We start from the raw sequence: 19,882 nt of genomic DNA, 5'->3' as shown, positions 1-19,882 counted from the left end.
TGAGTGCAGGTCGGTGGGACTAGGTGAGAGTAGCGTTCGGCATGGACTAGAAGGGCAGAGATGGCCTGTTTCCGTGCTGTAATTGTTATATGGTTATATAAGGCACTTATAAGTCAATAGCATCATAACATTTTAAGTAACGTTTGGATATTAAACACACAGCACATATTTTCCCCGTATGAACATATAAAATCATTGTAACACACCAATATTGCTGAATCAGTGGGAGCCCTGGGCTGAATACTTGTTCCCTGCAACAAGACGGTGCCATCGAGGGGTGATGGGAGACAGCGATACTCGAAGGGGGTTCCTTATGTCCAGTCTATTCTGCAATTTAGTTTTCGTTGCATTCATTGCAGAGATATGTTGGAGATGGAAGCAACGTTTTCAGTGGTTTTGTGGCTATCTCAGGATATTTAGCCTTGACTTTGATCCAGAATGCTGGCAGAGCTCTTATGTTAAACATACTTTTCAGCCCGCCGTCATTTGCAAGCTGGAGGAGTTGATCTCCTTTCCGCGTTGATCTCCTTTCCGCGCTGACATGGGTGACGTGTGGGTAATGAACTCACGTGCGTTCAAGCTCGACAGTGGGCGTGACAGTGAATGAGGAAAGGTGCAGCTGACTCATATCGCCAAACCATATCGTTTCCTCGCGGCACGGTAGCACATGCTTTGCGGCCCGGTACCAGTCCGCGGCCCGGTGGTTGGGGACCGCTGGCTTATAGAAATACCCCCTGCCCACAAGCAAGAAAATAATATAGGCTTGGAAAAGTTGATTGATAGCCTATACAAAAGCAAGATCCTTTTAGCCAGTACTGTATTTGTCAAATTGGAGCGGAAAGTGAGTTTGTAAATCTGACAGGAACAAAGGATGTTGGGACTGGCATGGGTGGAGGACCACGGAAGGGGTATGGGAGAGGTGGTAGGGAGGGAATGCCAGGGCTAAGGGTGGCATGGGTGCAGACACACCCAGCCCTGACACACCAGGCGAAGTAATTTGATTCCAAACAATTGGTTTATTAATCATGACAGAATATCTCTCTGGTGCTTCCCACTCCCTCCCCTCTCCTTTCCTCTTTTCACAACCATGATTCCCCTCCCCCTGCCCCTTTCCCTCGTCAATCCATAACAGAGATCCATATGAGAACAACAGGAATTCTGCAGATGCTGGAAATTCAAGCAACATACATCAAAGTTGCTGGTGAATGCAGCAGGCCAAGCAGCATCTATAGGAAGAGGCGCAGTCGACGTTTCAGGCCGAGACCCTTCGTCAGGACTAACTGAAGGAAGAGTGAGTAAGGGATTTGAAAGCTGGAGGGGGAGGGGGAGATGCAAAATGATAGGAGAAGACAGGAGGGGGAGGGATAGAGCCAAGAGCTGGACAGGTGATAGGCAAAAGGGGATATGAGAGGATCATGGGACAGGAGGTCCGGGAAGAAAGACAAGGGGGGGGGGTGACCCAGAGGATGGGCAAGAGGTATATTCAGAGGGACAGAGGGAGAAAAAGGAGAGTGAGAGAAAGAATGTGTGCATAAAAATGAGTAACAGATGGGGTACGAGGGGGAGGTGGGGCCTTAGCGGAAGTTAGAGAAGTCAATGTTCATGCCATCAGGTTGGAGGCTACCCGGACGGAATATAAGGTGTTGTTCCTCCAACCTGAGTGTGGCTTCATCTTTACAGTAGAGGAGGCCGTGGATAGACATGTCAGAATGGGAATGGGATGTGGAATTAAAATGTGTGGCCACTGGGAGATCCTGCTTTCTCTGGCGGACAGAGCGTAGATGTTCAGCAAAGCGGTCTCCCAGTCTGCGTCGGGTCTCACCAATATATAAAAGGCCACATCGGGAGCACCGGATGCAGTATATCACCCCAGTCGACTCACAGGTGAAGTGATGCCTCACCTGGAAGGACTGTTTGGGGCCCTGAATGGTGGTAAGGGAGGAAGTGTAAGGGCATGTGTAGCACTTGTTCCGCTTACATGGATAAGTGCCAGGAGGGAGATCAGTGGGGAGGGATGGGGGGGACGAATGGACAAGGGAGTTGTGTAGGGAGCGATCCCTGTGGAATGCAGAGAGAGGGGGGGAGGAAAAGATGTGCTTAGTGGTGGGATCCCGTTGGAAGTGGCGGAAGTTACGGAGAATAATATGTTGGACCCGGAGGCCGGTGGGGTGGTAGGTGAGGACCAGGGGAACCCTATTCCTAGTGGGGTGGTGGGAGGATGGAGTGAGAGCAGATGTACGTGAAATGGGGGAGATGCGTTTAAGAGCAGAGTTGATAGTGGAGGAAGGGAAGCCCCTTTCTTTAAAAAATGAAGACATCTCCCTCGTCCTAGAATGAAAAGCCTCATCCTGAGAGCAGATGCGGCGGAGACAGAGGAATTGCGAGAAGGGGATGGCGTTTTTGCACACATTTTTATGCACACATTTTTATGCACACATTCTTTCTCTCACTCTCCTTTTTCTCCCTCTGTCCCTCTGAATATACCTCTTGCCCATCCTCTGGGTTACCCCCCCCCGTTGTCTTTCTTCCCGGACCTCCTGTCCCATGATCCTCTCGTATCCCCTTTTGCCTATCACCTGTCCAGCTCTTGGCTCTATCCCTCCCCCTCCTGTCTTCTCCTATCATTTTGCATCTCCCCCTCCCCCTCCAGCTTTCAAATCCCTTACTCACTCTTCCTTCAGTTAGTCCTGACGAAGGGTCTCGGCCTGAAACGTCAACTGCGCCTCTTCCTATAGATGCTGCTTGGCCTGCTGCGTTCACCAGCAACTTTGATGTATGTTGATCCATATGAGAATCAAGCTTATCATCACTCACATATGACATTAAATTATGTTTTTTTTGCGGCTGCAGTACAGTGCAATACATAAAGTTACTACAGTACTGTGCAAAAAGTCTTAGGCACCCTAGCTAAATATAATAAGTGCCTAGGTCTTTGTCATAGTACTATATGTTGCGCAATACCTTAATATTTCAAGGAGTATTGTGGCTGTCAATCTGCTGCAACGCACTGTCTATTAAAAGAGAAGTGTCAATGTGTTAAATGGAACTCACACTTCCCCAATCCCTCTCCTTCTACATTATTTTTTTCCTCTGGTGCATTTAGTTTCAAATTCCAAGAATCCTCAATGTTGAGACCATCTTCTCCCCAATGTCTCTCCTTGTTCTGTGCATTTCTTACAGTGCCTCATAGGATTAGATTTACTTTACCTTCTGAAAATTTCACTTTACAAACCGGGTGCCCCAGTTTTTAAATTGTGCTGATAGGCAAACTAGGGCCAAGCCACTTTTTATCTTCCAGGTACAATTTCTAAACCCAAGCGTTTGGTGTGGAAAGTTGAAAATAAGAGTTATTCTAAAACAATACTTAAAAGAGAATCTTTTGGTGAAATGTGGACTGATATTGTAGAATAACGTGAACCATCACAAAATTTATAGTTGTAGAAATGTACGGCACAGAAACAGGCCCTTTAGCTGATATAGTCTGTGCCAAACCACTTAAGCTGCCTCCTCCTATCAACCTGCACTGGGATCATCACCCTCCATATTCCGATCATCTGTGTATCTTTCCAAACTTCTCTTAAATGTTGATATTGAGTTTATATGCATCATTTGCACTGGTAGCTCATTCCACACCCTCACAACCCTCTGGGTGAAGAATTTTCCCCTTAAACATTTTGCCTTTCACCCTTAACCCATGATCCCTAGTTGTAGTCCCACCTAACCTTAGTGGAGGTTATGGCCAATGCAAAAATAATTACGCTCTGCAATCAACTCTAACTTTTGAAACAAAATTTAAAGTAATTCTACCTTCATAGAAATCTCTATTCCATATTAATTCAATTTATTGAAGGACTTTTGTGTGGTCTATTATGAAGGCAAAATAAAGCAGACAGTATTAAGCAAATTCCTTTAAGACTTATCGGAAGCCCATAGGCTCTGCGAAACATATTTATCAGTCATGAAAGGGTTGGCAGAGGTGAAGAACCGAATAGAAAGTCCAGTTGTGTGATCAATTTGGTAGGAGGTCAATGACTTTCATTGGGTAAAAACACACTTTTCTTTAACTGAAAGAAAGATCTGTTTCAAACATCCCAACAGCAAAATACAGTGAGTGCAGGGAATTTGATTAATAAATTAAACTGGCTGCTTTCAGTCACCTTTGCTCACCATTAACTCAAGCTGTGAGTCCAAATTTACCTTTCATGGATCTGCTGGTGTCAACTTCTTGCAAAATGGGCATTGACAGAGCCTAGGCTAGAATGGGAAAACACTGTCGTATGATGGAAATGTCAGAATGAGCCTATGAAACAGCTCTGGTTTAGCTAACTGTTAATCCTATCTAGTAATTGAGTGTCATTCAAAAAGATTAAAACTTAATAAGAATCAAAATATTATAAAATATTAAAAAAAAACAAACTAATACTTCAAATAATTAAATACACTTAACTAAACACTTAATGGAAAATGTACATTATCTAGTACTTTAATCCATCACAGTTTCTTTTCATTCAATTATTTTATTAAAATTACTAATAATTTTGAACAAATTAGGCACAATCAATTAATTAAATATTGAAACAAATTCAAATATGTGAATTATCTTAACCTTCTGCTCTTCCTTTCATTCATTCACTCTGCACCAACTAGCATAGATTCAGTTGGCAAATTGTGACAATAGACAAATCAGGATGGTGACTCGGTGGAATTCATTACCATAGACAGCTGTGGAGGGCAAGCCATACTTAAAGCGGAAGTTGATAGATTTTTTGATTAGTAAGGGCTTCAAAGGTGATGGGGAGAAGACGGGTGAATTGGGTTGAGAGGCATAAGCCATGATTGAATGGTGGAGCAGACTCGATGGGCCGAATGACCTAATTCTGCACCTGGGTCTTATGGTCTATGGTCTAAATTCTCAATGGAACTTTTGGGAATAGGGGCAAGATTGTGCTCCTCTCGTAATATTGCAGCAAAGCTGAGAGTTCTCCTGATAAGCTCAGCCACCAGTTTAAGGGCTTCTGCATTCATGAGGAAAATCCTGAAATTCAGGACAATAGGTGGGCAGTTGAGGTGAAAACTTGCAGTGCAGCGATTCTGGGTGGTTATAAACCAATTTCTTGGAGATATTAATTATTATTTTCTGTTAAGGCATATTGAGATCAACAAACCCCACTCCTATTCTCAATATGGGAGATGAAAATGTCTTAAAATTTCCATCTAATCATTGAGTAATGATCTGTTTCACAACGACATATTCTCCATCTTCCTTGTATTCAATTAGTCCGGCTAACACCAGCAACAATTTTCTCCAGTAGCAGTAACAGCTGCTTGATTATCCTTAACGATCCTACTTTATCATCTAACAGTGAAAGCAGAAAACAGTCTTTTGCTAGATGGATGTTGCAAAGCCGCAGTAATTGGTCTTGAGAAGAAACAGAAGGAAAAATGAAGTTCAGTGGCGGGGAGGTAGAGAGAGGCATTCAAGCGAAGGCACATTGAATGTTGTTATGCAAAGAGTGTTAACTAGCAGATGAACACAAATGTTATAAGATTCCTGTCCTTTCCTTAATTTAAGGCCTACAGCTGAAAATTCACCTATATGCTATTTTATACAGTAGACGGGTTGAATGTCACGGAATAAAAACAAGTCGATTTGATTGGGGAATTAATGATGCATTTTTCTTGTTGTATTTAAGGCTGAGCTTTTGGGTACTGAGGGAAAAAGATAATACGGCAACCTGTCAAGAAAGTGGATTTAATGCAGAAAATTAGTTGTCATTTTAGTAAATGGCAGAACCATCTCAAGGGTCCATGTGGTCTATTTTGTAGTAGACTAAGACAACTGCGCGGCTCCAAAGAGTGCTATATGAGGTCATTCTTCCCCTCAGCCCCTAGGCTCTAAAATGAGTCAACCTATAGTTGGAGAAGTGATGAGCACCTCCTGTTAGACTGTTTGAAGTAACTTATTATCTTTTATTCTTTCTGCTTCTCCTCTAATATTTACATCTGTGCATTTGTAATGCTACTGTGACACTGTGATTTGCTTTGGGATCAATAAAGCACCTATTTATTTCTCATATTATCTACGCATTTAATTCCAGTAACTTCGATAAGGTTCCGCATGGTAGGCGATCATGTTAAGTTAGATTACATTGGATCCAAGAACAGCAAGTTTATTGGATACACATTTAGTATGATGGTAGGAAGCAGAAGGTGACTATTTTTTTGGACTGGAGGCCCATGACTAGTGGCGTGCCTCAGGGGTCAGTGCTAGGCCCATTGCTACTTGACATCGATATCAATGACTTGGATGAGAATATACAAGGCACAGTTAGTAGCTTTGCAAATGACGTTAATGTAGGTGGTGTCATCGACGGTGAAGGTAGTTATCAGGAATCACAGAGAGACCTTAATCGATTGAATTGAATTTACTGAAATGTTTCTTTGTAATTTACTTGTCAAATCCCCTGTTACATTTCTGAGGTGCAACAACTTAACGTTCATTGGAAGCTAATAAAGCTGAAATGTGTAAATCTGAATTGCTCACAACACAAAAGTGCGAGGATTCTGTTTTTACTTGGGTTCAGTACTGTGTACTATGTGAACAAAAGATGAATAAGACAGCCAGTAAGTAAATCTGACTGCCAAATCATAAGCTGCTTGGCTAACGGTAACATATGTGCTTAGTCAGTTGACTTTTTCTTCAGAAAACTATAATACTGAAATGTTCTTGGTTAAGATAAAATAAGCAACAACAGATAATCTATACAAAAGTTTGAGGATTTATTAAGTATGGCAATCTAATTGAACTCTTGAACACTACTTCACTTTTTCAATATATATTATTTTTGTTTTTTGCATGATTTTTAATCTATTCAATATATGTATACTGTAATTGATTTACTTATCTATTTATTATTATTATTATTTTATTTATTTCTTCTATATTAAGTATTGCTTTGAACTGCTACTGCTGCTAAGTTAGCAAATTTCATGACACATGCAGTGATAATAAACCTGATTCAGATTCAGAATCAGAATCAGAATCAGGTTTATTATCACCAGCATGTGACGTGAAATTTGTTAACTTAGGAGCAGCAGTTCAATTCAGTACATAATCTAAAACAGGGAGAAAAAAAAATAAAAATAGTAATAATAATAAACAAGTAAATCAATTACAGTATATGTATATTGAATAAATTTTAAAAACGTGCAAAAACAGAAATACTGTATATTAAAAAAAAAAGTGAAGTAGCATCCAAAGATTCAATGTCCATTTAGGGATCAGATGGCAGAGGGGAAGAAACTGTTCCTGAATCTCTGAGTGTGTGCCTTCAGGCTTCTGTACCTCCTACCTGATGGTAACAGTGAGAAAAGGGCATGCCCTGGGTGCTGGAGGTTCTTAATAATAGACGCTGCCTTTCTGAGACACTGCTCCTTAAAGATGTCCTGGGTACTTTGTAGGCTAGTCCCCAGGATGGAGATGACTAGATTTACAACCTTCTGTAGCTTCTTTCAGTCCTGTGCAGTAGCCCCTCCATACCAGACAGTGATGCAGCCTGTCAGAAATCTCTCCACAGTACAACTATAGAAGTTTTTGAGTGTATTTGTTGACATGCCAAATCTCTTTGAACTCTTAATAAAGTACAGCCGCTGTCTTGTCTTCTTTATAACTACATCGACATGTTGGGACCAGGTTAGGTCCTCAGAGTCCTTGACACTCAGGAACTTGAAACTGCTCACTCTCTTCACTTCTGATCCCTCTATGAGGATTGGTATGTGTTCCTTCGTCTTACCCTTCCTAAAGTCCACAATCAGCTCTTTCGTCTTACTGACGTTGAGTGCTAGGTTGTTTCTGCGGCACCAATCCACTAGTTGGCATATCTCACTCCTGTACGCCTTTTCGTCACCACCTGAGATTCTACCAACAATGGTTGTGTTGTCAGCAAATTTATAGATGGTATTTGAGCTATGCCTAGCCACACAGACATATGTATATAGAGAGTAGAGCAGTGGGCTAAGCACACACCCCTGAGTTGCACCAGTGTTGATCGTCAGCGAGGAGGATATGTTATCACCAATCCACACAGATTGTGGTCTTCCGGTTGGGAAGTCGAGGATCCAATTGCACAGGAAGGTACAGAGGCCAAGGTTCTGCAACCTCTCAGTCAGGATTGTGGGAATGAAGGTATTAAATGCTGAGCTATAGTCAATGAACAGCATCCTGACATGGGTGTTTGTGTTATTCAGGTGGTCTGAAGCCACGTGGAGAGCCATTGAGATTGCGTCTGCTGTTGACCTATTATGGAAATAGGCAAATTGCAACAAGTCCGGGTCCTTGCTGAGGCAGGAGTTCAGTCTAGTCATGACCAACCTCTCAAAGCATTTCATCACTGTTGATGTGAGTGCTACCAGGTGATAGTTATTAAAACAGCCCACATTATTCTTCTTAGGCACTGGTATAATTGTTGCCTTTTTGATCCAAGTGGGAACTTCTGCCTGTAGCAGTGAGAGGTTGAAAATGTCCTTGAATACTCCCGCTAGTTGGTTGGCACAGGTTTTCAGAGCCTTACTAGGTACTCTATCGGGACCTTCCGCCTTGTGGGGGTTCTCTCTCTTTAAAGAAAGCCTAATATTGGCCTTTGAGATGGAGATCACAGGGTCACCAGGTGCAGCAGGGATCTTCACAGCTGTAGTTGTGTTCTTCCTTTCAAAGCGGGCATAGGAGGCACTGCTGTCATCTGGCAGTGAAGCATCACTGCCATTCATGCCATTCGGTTTTTCTTTGTAGTAAGTAATGTCTTGCAGACCCTGCAAGAGTTGCTGTGCATCCGATGTCACCTGCAACCTCGTACAAAATTGTCTCTTCACCCTCGAAATAGCCTTCCACAAATTATACCTTGTTTTCTGGTACACGCCTGGATCGCCAGACTTGAATGCTACAGATCTAGCCTCCAGCAGACAATGTACCTCCTGATTCATCCACGGTTTTTGGTTTGGGAATGTACAGTAAGTCTTTGTGGGCGTACACTCATCCACACAGGTTTTAGTGAAGTAGGTAGCAACTGCAGTATAATCATCCAGGTTCAAAGATGAATCCCTGAATACAGTCCAGTCCACTGATTCAAAGCAGTCCTGTAGGTTCCCCTGTGCTTCCCTTGTTCATACCTTCTTGGTCCTCGCTGCTGGTGCTGCAGTCTTCAGTCTCTGCCTATACTCAGGGAGTAGAAGTATAGCCAAGTGATCAGACTTCCTGAAGTGAGGGCGTGAATAGCACAGTAAGCAATCTTGATGGTGGTATAGCAATGGTCCAGTGTGTTATTTCCTCTGGTATGCAAGTGATCTGTTGATGGTAGTTGCTTAGTGAATTTTTCAGACTGGCCTGGTTAAAATCTCCCAAAACGATGGTGAAGGCATCAGGGTGCGCTATTTCGTGCATTTTGATCCCATTACTCTGATCATCTAAAGCCTGGTTGACATTGGCCTGAGGTGGAATGTAAACCGCTACTGGAATGACCCCAGAGAACTCCCGTGGTAGGCAAAAACGACCGCACTTTACTGCTAGATATTTCAGGTCTGGTGAGCAGAATTGGGACAGCACTGATATATTTGTGAAGCAGGAAGAGTTGATCATGAGGCATACTCCTCCACCTCTGCTTTTGAAAGACTCTATGGTTCTTCCCTCCGTCATCACTTGAACAGTCAATCAATATTCTTACATCACCTTTAACAGCATTCACAATGTAATTGGCGTCAGTCATCAAAAATGCCACTGCCCCATCTGATTATTTTAATATATAACTCCACTTAGATCAGTTCTAATTGAGCTGCAGGATTGTGTTTCGATTCCCGCCACTGTCTGTAAGGAGATTGTGCATGGTCCCTGTGACTGCATGGGTTTCCTCCAGGTGATCTTGTTTCCTCCCTCATTTTCCTCTCACAATCCAAAGATGTACACTTAGGGTTAGTGAGTTGTGGGCATCCAATGTTGATGCTGGAAGCGGAAAACACTGGCGGACTGCTCGGCACAGTCCTCATCCTTCGCTTTTTGTTTTGATGTACATGTGCCAAATAGGTCTAATCTTTGATCTTTATAGGTTAGCCTTGGTTTGCCATTTCTCTCCCTTACACAGATCATTCACACCATTCTACTTCATTCTTCCTGAAAACTTTTAATCCTGTAAGTGATTGCTCAAATTCCCTTCCCTCATCTTAATAAAAAATCTTGCAAGTCTTTTTCATAAAATTTTTCAAAACAAGAATTTGGAAACTGGTGATATCAAGACAATATGACACCGAGACTGAAGGTGTAGTAGACTGTGAGGAAAGTAACCAAAGCTTGCAAGGTGATCTGGACCAGCTAGGAAAATGGACTGAAAAATGGCAAATGGAATTGTGAGTAGTTTTGTGCCCATTATCTAAGAAAGGTTGTGTTGGTATTGAAAAAAGTCCAAAGGAAGTTCACGAGAATGAATCTGGGAATGAAAGGGTTAATGAAGGCGTTTGGTGATGTTGGGCCTGCACTCGCTTGAGTTTAGAAGAATGGGGAGGGGGGGAATCTCATTGAAACCTATGAATATTGAAAAGCCGAGATAGAATGGATGTGGAGAGGACGTTTCCTATTGTGGGTAAGTCTAGGACCGAAGGGTTCAGCCTCAGAATAGAGGGAAGTCCATTTAGAACAGAGAAGAAGAGGAAGTTCTTTCGCCAACAGGTGGTGAATCTGTGGAATTTATTGTCACAGACGACTGTGGAAGCCAAGACATTGTGTATATTTAAAGTGGAGTTTGATTGGATTCTGATTAGTATGGATGTCAAAGGTTATGGGGAGAAGGCATGAGATTGGAATTGAGAAGGATAATAAATCAGCTATGATGGAATGGTGGAGCAGACTCGATGGGCTGAATGGCCTGATTCTACTCCCATGTCTGATGGCCTTATGCTCTTATAGTTTGTATATTAGCAGCACAAGTCTTTAAGCATGAACTAATTTAGCCTAGATTTTCATCATGCAGAATTATTACAGTTTTAGAGTTATTTGCACATAGGAGATCCAGGAGATTTTGGAAAAACAAAAACTGATGAAGTTGTTTGGCTTCAAAGAACCTGTTGTCTTCTTAACCTGTTGAGATGCTAAGTTCTTTTATTTTCCAACTGGGTAAGCTACATCTATAATATCAATCACTTAGCGGCTCCTGTTTCAATGGGCATATACAATGATATTCTTTACTTGGCTTCTTAAACCCTCAGCATTAAACGGCACTGGGCAAGTGGCATAAAGTCACTTCATTTATATATCCAGTTAATGCATTGTATGCCAATCCTGAATTTAAAAAATCCCTTTTAGCTAAAGTATTTGAACTTCTAATATTATGCAGTGTGCATATATATTTTAATAAATCATCAAATTAAAAATTCAAAACATAATTTGTGAAAGCAAAAATGTAAATTTAATTAGAAGGAACATACTGAATAATGACCAAAATTTTGTACTTAATTTTTTCCATTCTGCTCATGCTTCTGAACTCATCGATTTTGCTAAGCTATTTACGGTAGTTCACAGTTATTAAAGTGACATATATGCATGCCTGCATAGCTCTTCAGCAAGGGAAGGAACACACCAGCATCAAATTCCACTGACTGTTCATGCATAACTTTTTCAGCTAGGATCAATGGATAACAATGAAATCCAGGATACCTGCTCAGTTTCAAGCCTCTCTAGAACATAGGGATACAAAAGCTGCATGGAGTGTTGTTATTGATGGCTTTGCTGAGATGGGAATCCCTGCAGAGTTCAGACTCTACCTTAATTGGGGCCTTCCTCTTTTGTTTGACAGATCTTCCTACTATTAACTGAGCCACTGAGGAAACCATGACTAGAGTTTTAGTCCAAGTCTTTGTTAATTTAAAGAAAAGTTATGGCAGATCTAAGACCTGTTAATATTCTGCCAGCATTGTCTGCTTGTTGGGGATGAGAATTGATGTGAGTTGTGGATCGTTATTTAAAGATCAGCATACTTCAGCAGCGATTTTCTGCTTGCAAGTGGCATTTTCATGCCCCAGAAAGGACGAAAAAACACCAAAGCTCTTACCAGCAGCAATCTTCTTTTCAGAATGAACCACAGGCCACAACCTGTACATTGGCACTAAATTAAAAAGGAAGCTTCAACATTGTAATAGAATCAGAATTTTGAAGAAATATATAACTTTACAGTTTTGACCAGCAACAATTTGATGTCTCACTGCTAGAGTATTATGACTCAGAAATTTTTTTTTGATGCTTCAGAGAACAACGGAAACCAGCTGAAGATGGTTGGGATTGGGATACGATCTGAGGAGCTGGGGTAATTGACATCTAATGACTGCAACCAATCTATGAAGAGACAATAAAAATCCATACATCATGAAACTGACTAACCATATTTTGGCTGGGGCAAGACATTTTGAGGCAATTAATGAAGGCCGATCTAGAACAGTAGTTTGTTTACTTTGGTGCAGAATAAACATAGTCTGTGAATTGCTTAGAGTCTGCTTCTCCATCTGTAAATTTGAACTGATTTTTCTGGGCTACTAAAACTAATATCCATAGAAATATTTAAAAGTCAGCAAATCTCATTTATTTTATTTAGAGATACAGTGCAGGACAGGCCCTCCCAGCCCACTGGGCCATGCTGCTCAACAACTCATTGATTCCCCCTAGCCTAATCACAGGACAATTTACAAAGACCAATTTATCTATTAACCAATATGTCTTTGGACCCGGGGGGTGGGGGAGGGGGCGCAGGGAAGCAGAGCAAACGAAAGAACCCCATGAGCACACAAGAAGAACATAGAAACTTCTCACTTAGGATGCCAAACTTGACCTCCGAACTCCGATGCCCCGAGCTGTAATTGCACTTTGCCAACTGCTATGCCACCTTGGCGTCCCAAGACAGTAAAACCTTCTCTCACCTGTTCACGTTTCTTACCAGAGCATTCTGCAGCAAAATCAGATGGAGAGCCACCATTAGTGATTCTGTGAAGGGATGACAAGGTGACTCAAAGTGTGGGTGTGTGGAGGAGTGGCTGCTGTCGGTGAACGTATAGTCTAATCTGAGCAAATCCAAGTGATAAACAGACCAGGGGATCAAATCTAGAACCATCTAGTTGAAAAGTAAATGGTCTCAGACTTATGCTTTCAGAGTATCTTTATATTCAGTATTTTTAAATTAGATTGATTTGGATTTTGAATATCAATGGGAATGTGTTACGTGCAAGAAATGATGATTGCTAAAATGGATAATGTGATTGACACCATGTGCTTGTAATGTTTAAACTTTGCTAATGACGAGTGACATTTTGCCTTTGACAGATGGACAGTATAGCAAGGGTTATTAACTTCACAGCTTGCATTGTGTTAGTTTTTCCTAGTTATCCCTTTGGCATTTCCTTTTGATGGAAAGGATTCAGCATGAAGCCAATTTAATGCTCTTTGCCTAGCAAACAGTATCTATTTTAATTTGCATGCACTTTGGGTCGCTTTACTTGGCCTTATAGTCCACTTTGCATGCTCCACGTCCAGAGCCGAAGTTGAACTTTACCTCATTAATTCATAACAGGCAGGATATTGCATTGAATGAATTATCTTACTCTGCATTTGAAACAGAAATTTTGAATTTTAACCTTGTGCATTTTAAATATATGATGTTATATGCAGTAAAATCAAACAGTGCAGACTGATCTGTTAAAATGTGCCATTTTTCTAGTTGCATTCTGTAACTATGTAATATTGACAACTTACTGTATTAGAGTTATGATTTTGTCAAATTGCTTGTTGATTCAATAGAAATCCTTTGTTTTTAAATTAATTGATTAATTTATTTTAGTAATACTGCTCGGAATAGGCCCTTCTGGCCCTTTGGGCCAGGTCGCCCAGCAACTCCTGACAAAACTGATTCACCCTAACCTCACCATGGGACAATTTGCAATGACCAGTTAACCTACCCAGTACGTTGTTGGACTGTGGGAGGAAACCAGGGGACCCAGAGAAAACCCACACATTCCACAGGGAGGACGTACAGAGACTTCTTAAGGAATGGCACCTGAATTGAACTCTGAGCTCTAGAAGGCCCCGAGCTGTAATTGGGTCGCAGTATCTGTGACACTACCATGATGACCTAATTAAAATTAATTTCTAAACCATTAAATAATAATGAAGCCGAACCCATTGCCACAGACTCTGTCATTTCATTGCTTGGCAGGTGCCTGAGGTTAATTACTCTGTTGCAGCATTGGCACCATATTTGACCCCAAGCTGCAGATCTCATATCCACTTCCTCATTAGAGCTGCCTGTTCCCACCATGACATCACCTGATTCCAGCTATGCCTTGATTTCCCTGCAGCTGACACCTTCAACTGTGCCCCTATTCTGGACAACTGGCTAACATTCAACATTCTCCCCATAACCTTTAGATCATTCAAAGCTTTGTGGCTCAAGGTCAAGCAACACTGCAAATAATGTGTCACGTTAGGTCCTTACTGCTACAGAGATATCAGTTCGATGCCTTGGTGATTTAAAAGTTTTCTTTCTTGCCTTCCAGTCAAAGGCTTCTTCTCTCTTTCAATTCTATCAACTATTTAAAGGTTTCAAAGGTAAATTTAATGTCAGAGAAATGTATACAATACATTACTCAAAGGAGAGGAGAAGATGGCGGTGCGATGCAGCGCGTGCGGCCGCTCCGAAATGATATCGGTATTTGTAAGTAGGTACTGTGCACAATCCTGATTTGATGGAGACAGACGTGAGAAGCACGGAGGAACATCTGGAGAAACTTCTGAAATGCCCGCTTCGCTGCCGCTGCTACTGTGCAATCGAGAATCTACAGAGGGAAAGGCCCCAAATCCTCGGCTTTGCTTATTGCCTGTTGCCAGGGCCGGGATCGAAGCACTCGGCAGAGATGGTGCTCGGTGCTCGGTGTCGGAGGGCTGGTTGGAGGCTGGAAGTTTTTGGATGGACTCAGAGTCGGCTGTGGTCGGGTGCTTCCAGGGTGCTGCATCGGCAAGTTTGCGGCGCTGGAAGTTCATGGCAGGGAGAGTTTTTCTTCCTTCTACTGTCTGTGTGATATGATGGGACTTTCGAGAGACTTTGAGACTTTTTTTTACCGTGCCCATGGTCTGTTCTTTATCAAATTACGGTATTGCTTTGCACTGTTGTAACTATATGTTATAATTATGTGGTTTTTGTCAGTGTTTTAGTCTTGGTTTGTCTTGTGTTTTTGTAATATCATTCTGGAGGAACATTGTATCATTTCTTAATGCATGCATTACCAAATGACAATAAAAGAGGACTGCGTGTCCTCATAACCTAATAATCTAATCTAATCTAATATACATCCTGAAATGCTTTTCCTTTGCAACAATCCTTGAAAACAGAGGAGTGCCCCCAAAGAATGGACGACAGTTAAATGTTAGAACTTTAAAGTCCCCCCCAGCTCCTCTCACTTCTGCATGTAAGCGGCAGCAAGCAACAATCCTCCCCTCCCCCACTGGCAAAAAGAATCATCGGCACCCGCCACCGAGCACTCAAGTGTGAGGAAGGCAACAGCAAAGACACAGACTCGCAGTACTCCAAAGACTACATTGTTCAACAGGCATTCGACATATCCCCGTCTCTCTCTCTCTCTCTAATAAGGGAGAAAGGAATGTCTCCATTTCACAGCAAGAGGGGAGACATAACAAACAACTGGTTGTTTACGATGTTAAAAGTCTGTTGCGTCTGAGCTCTGTGCCCTAAGATCTTGGGTCTCTGGGCACACAGCCTTAGATCTTCCATTTCCCATGACACACCAATCTTCTGCTTGAACACTGACCTCTGATCCCCCCTGTCTCCAGAGCCATGAAAACTCGGTCCTCTGAAGGCGAGTGGAACTCTTAGGCCGAGAAGTTGGTGTGCCGAACAATGGCAAGTTATGAAACCCCGAGAGCGTGTCCCATTCCCACAAAGAACCATAGTCAGCAATAACTCCAGGTCAGCGTCTTCAAAAGAACCCTGAAAGGGAAAAATAGAGATGTTAAAGATGGAAAAAGAGCTGTTTCCGAAGAGGCAAGCAAAGGAGTCGCCATTAGGTGCCATTAACCCTGCTAAGCTCCACCTTCTAGCTGTATAAACTTCCAATTCTGATCTCTGGATCATTTCATCTTTTAATTGTCCTCTCTAAGCCTCTGTGCCCTCTCCCCAGTTTTCCATCTTTAAGACATTTCTTAAGAAACTAACTCTGTGACTAAGAGATTGATTCCCTTGCCTTGATAATTCCTTGTTTGGCTGTCTCAGTATCAAATTTTATTTGATAACTCTTGTGAAGGGCCTGAGATATTTTACAGTATTAAACATGTTTTATTTAGTTGTTTTTTATTCATGTTATGATACAGCTTGCACCTTGTCATATTACATAGTTTTAATTTGGGTAATAAAGGATTATTTATTTGATGCACTTTTGTATTTTTTGATGTACACACAGAGATTTAATATGATCATAAGTCAATTTTAGTTCAGATTTTCTCAAGGTATATATTTGTTTAATTGAATAACTGTTCTTGCCAAAGTTGCCTTTGTTTTGAGCACAAGTTTCTTCCCTGCAGGGGAAAATTATTCTCCAATGAATTACTTGGTCTAAACTGGCCAGCTTGCAACCTTGACATGATAATTGACCCCAAGCTCCAGATTCTGCTGCTGAGGCCATGGCATCAACTCCAGTCCTCGTTGGCTCGCTGCAGAAAATGTTCCTATTTTAAGTGCGCATGGTCATTTAGATGGAACAAGCAAATGAACATTGAAGATGAGAACTGCGCAGAATTAAATTACAGCTTCCATGCAGCAGAAGACAGGACAATCATATGGTACGGCCTAGATTTGTTACTATTTTATACAGTCATGGGCACCAGCATTTTGATAATGGACCACAGGCCTAAGAAGTGCATTGTGCAGGAAACTGCATGTTGAGATAAAGTTACATGGGAAAGCCCAAGCTACTTTCAACTTTCACCATGGGGAATTTGTTTATATATTTGAATCCAAAGGGCTTTCATTAGCATTTCCTGCCTTTGAGAAGTAGTGGGAAGGTTTAGTCAATGCTATGCTGCACCGGTACATAAAGCAGCTGGTTGTGGCTCAGTGCACAATCCTCTTTACTAATCTAGAACAGACAGAGGAACAAGGTGTCCTTCCAAGCAGTCCCCAGAGTCTATTGCCTTCATGGGATTCACAGCACAAATCAAAAGCCTTTGTGAGTTCCATGGCTTTCATTTAGATCAAAGTGAAAACTTGTATCGGTAAAGGTAACTTTTCAATTTCCGGACTGTTATAAAAGCTCTTCTGTTTTTGTCTTGGATACCTTTTGGCTAAGAGATTTGTCATCTTTGTCTCATCTGAACAGTAACCATAGGTCACACGATCAATATGCACATCTTATGAATGAATAATAATACAAAAATCAATGTGAAAACCCAGCTGGTTCTTAGATTTCCTTCAGGAAAAGGAATAGACATCTGTACCGACATTGATTGCACAATTCATTTCCATTACCTGAGATATACTTCCAATGCACTGAGATGTTAAATATCTACTATTAACACTGGATGCATCATCTTCATAAATGCTTGAATGCAGGTACAGTGGATGGTTCATTGCCCTCCCAAGCGTAGAATGTGGCTTTACCACTAGCAGCCACCTACTGAGAATGAAAGTCAGTGAACCATTCTGGAAAGAGATTTGCTTGCACTTCTGAGCAGAGACTAATTTTTGGTCAGTAACTTGCTCTCTGTCATCAACAAATACGTGCACCTTGAGATGGTGCAGCTGTACACAATTTCCTGACTAGTACTCACACAAAGAACCCACTGACAAGCTACATCTGGATCTAAGAACATTCTATGAATAGTTAGGTCAACCTTAGGTGACCATGCAAGGCTGATAAACATATGGCTTTAGCAAGCATAAATTGCATTGCTTTTAGATTCTGCTGTGCTTGTTTTGTGACAGCATTTCATATTTAAAATTTTCACTGAATATAACAGATGAATTACCATGGTATAGACTGACAGCAAGGAACAGTTTACGACTGGTGCATTTGAATCTGCAAGAAAAAAATATGTAGATACATAGCGATAGAGAGATAGAGATGTATTGAGTAATGGAGTTGGGACGTTATGTTGAAATTATGTAAGATGTTGGTGAAGCTTACTTTGGAGTATTATGTGCAGTTTTGGTCACCTACCTGCAGGAAAGACGAAAATAAGGTTGAAAGAGTACAGTGAAAATTTGCAAGAATTTTTCCAGGACTTGAGGACCTGAATTATAAGGAAAGGCTGAATAGGTTAGCATGTTATTCCCTACAATGTAGAAGATTGAGAGATGATTTGATAGAGGTATACAAATTTATGAGAGGTGTAGATAGGGTAAATGCAGGCAGAGTTTTTCCATTGAGGTTGGGTAAGACTGCAAATAGAGGTCATGGGTTAAGGGTGAAAGGTGAAATGTTTAAGGTGAAATGTTTAAGGGGAACATGAGGGGAAACTTCTTCACCTAGAGGGCAGTGAAAGTGTGGAACAGGTTGTGAATGCGGGGTCAATTTCAGCATTAAAAAAGTTTTTGATAGGTACATGGATGGGAGGGGTATGAACAGCTGTTGGCCTGTGTCTAGGTCGATGGGATTAGGCAGATTAATGGTTTTCCAAAGACTAGATAGGCTGAAGGGCCTGTTTCTGTACTGTAGTGTTCTATGACTCTATGGAGATATGGATATAATTATTTTTAATACTATATTTTGCTATTTTTTTCTGTTCAAGAAAGTTTTATATTTGGAAAATTTTACTTAAACCCAAATAAACCTGACTGATAAATATACTATATTAACATTTGACAAGGATCATGACTGGAAACCGAAGCTGATTTTCATTTCATAGACTAGATAGACAGGTGAAGTTGTTAACAGACCCCAGCTGTTATCATTGGAGATAGTTAAATGCTCGTGGAACTTCGGGTTCAGTTGGGTGACAGCCAGAGCCTCATTTTTGCTTTCTATCTACCAGACTACTGTTGGCATATAATAGTCACGGCAACACCTCCCATCATACTCTCTGACTTCCAGACACTGAGCTCTGCATCAATAATCTTGTCACACGCTGATGAAAGATTTAAGGGACATTTGTGCAGACATGTGCTCCCGGAAGGAGGTCACACTCACTGGGAGCCGGGTCTGCAGGTAAATCTACAACATTGTAGCCACAATCCTTCGTCTCACGCCTCCTGCCAGTATCCTGCTGGGAGATATGAGATCATGGACAGATCATAATTGAGTATTTTATTGACATGAGTTGGGGCACTTTCTTTGTTCTCATTTATTGTTTCTTTCCTTTCTCCTTGATTCCAACACTGCTCACAGCAATTCCCGACATTTAAACAATTTCCTGACTTCTGCCAATTGACTCTGTAATGAAGCACTGGAAGATATGTGAGAGTGAATAAGTTATTAATAAGTGCTTGATTTAATTCGGCAATTTGTTAGTCACACAGAATTTTGACTTCTTTTCATTATGTTCCATGGATTTAACAGAATTAAAATGTTTTGTGCGTCTGCGATTATTAATACTGTAAGTTGTATCTTGAAAGATCACAGAAATCACCCTTTGAATTATGGACCAAGTATATTGAGTAACAATCACATCAGTAATGAGTATTTGCACTGAGCTCTGAGATAGCTCTATGAGTAATTAGACTAGCCAGTATGGAAATAAGTCATATAGTCCTGGTTTATGGGTTCAATCTATCATCTGTGCTGAATTAGCAGAACTTAGCCAGGACAATTGTTACCATCCTATATCATGAGTATGTCTGCATTTAATGGGAAG

The sequence above is a fragment of the Mobula hypostoma genome, chromosome 13, assembly GCF_963921235.1.
Source record: "Mobula hypostoma chromosome 13, sMobHyp1.1, whole genome shotgun sequence".
Taxonomy (NCBI): Eukaryota; Metazoa; Chordata; class Chondrichthyes; order Myliobatiformes; family Myliobatidae; genus Mobula; species Mobula hypostoma.
The sequence above is the reverse complement of the archived record's forward strand: the minus strand, read 5'-3'. Positions refer to the sequence as shown.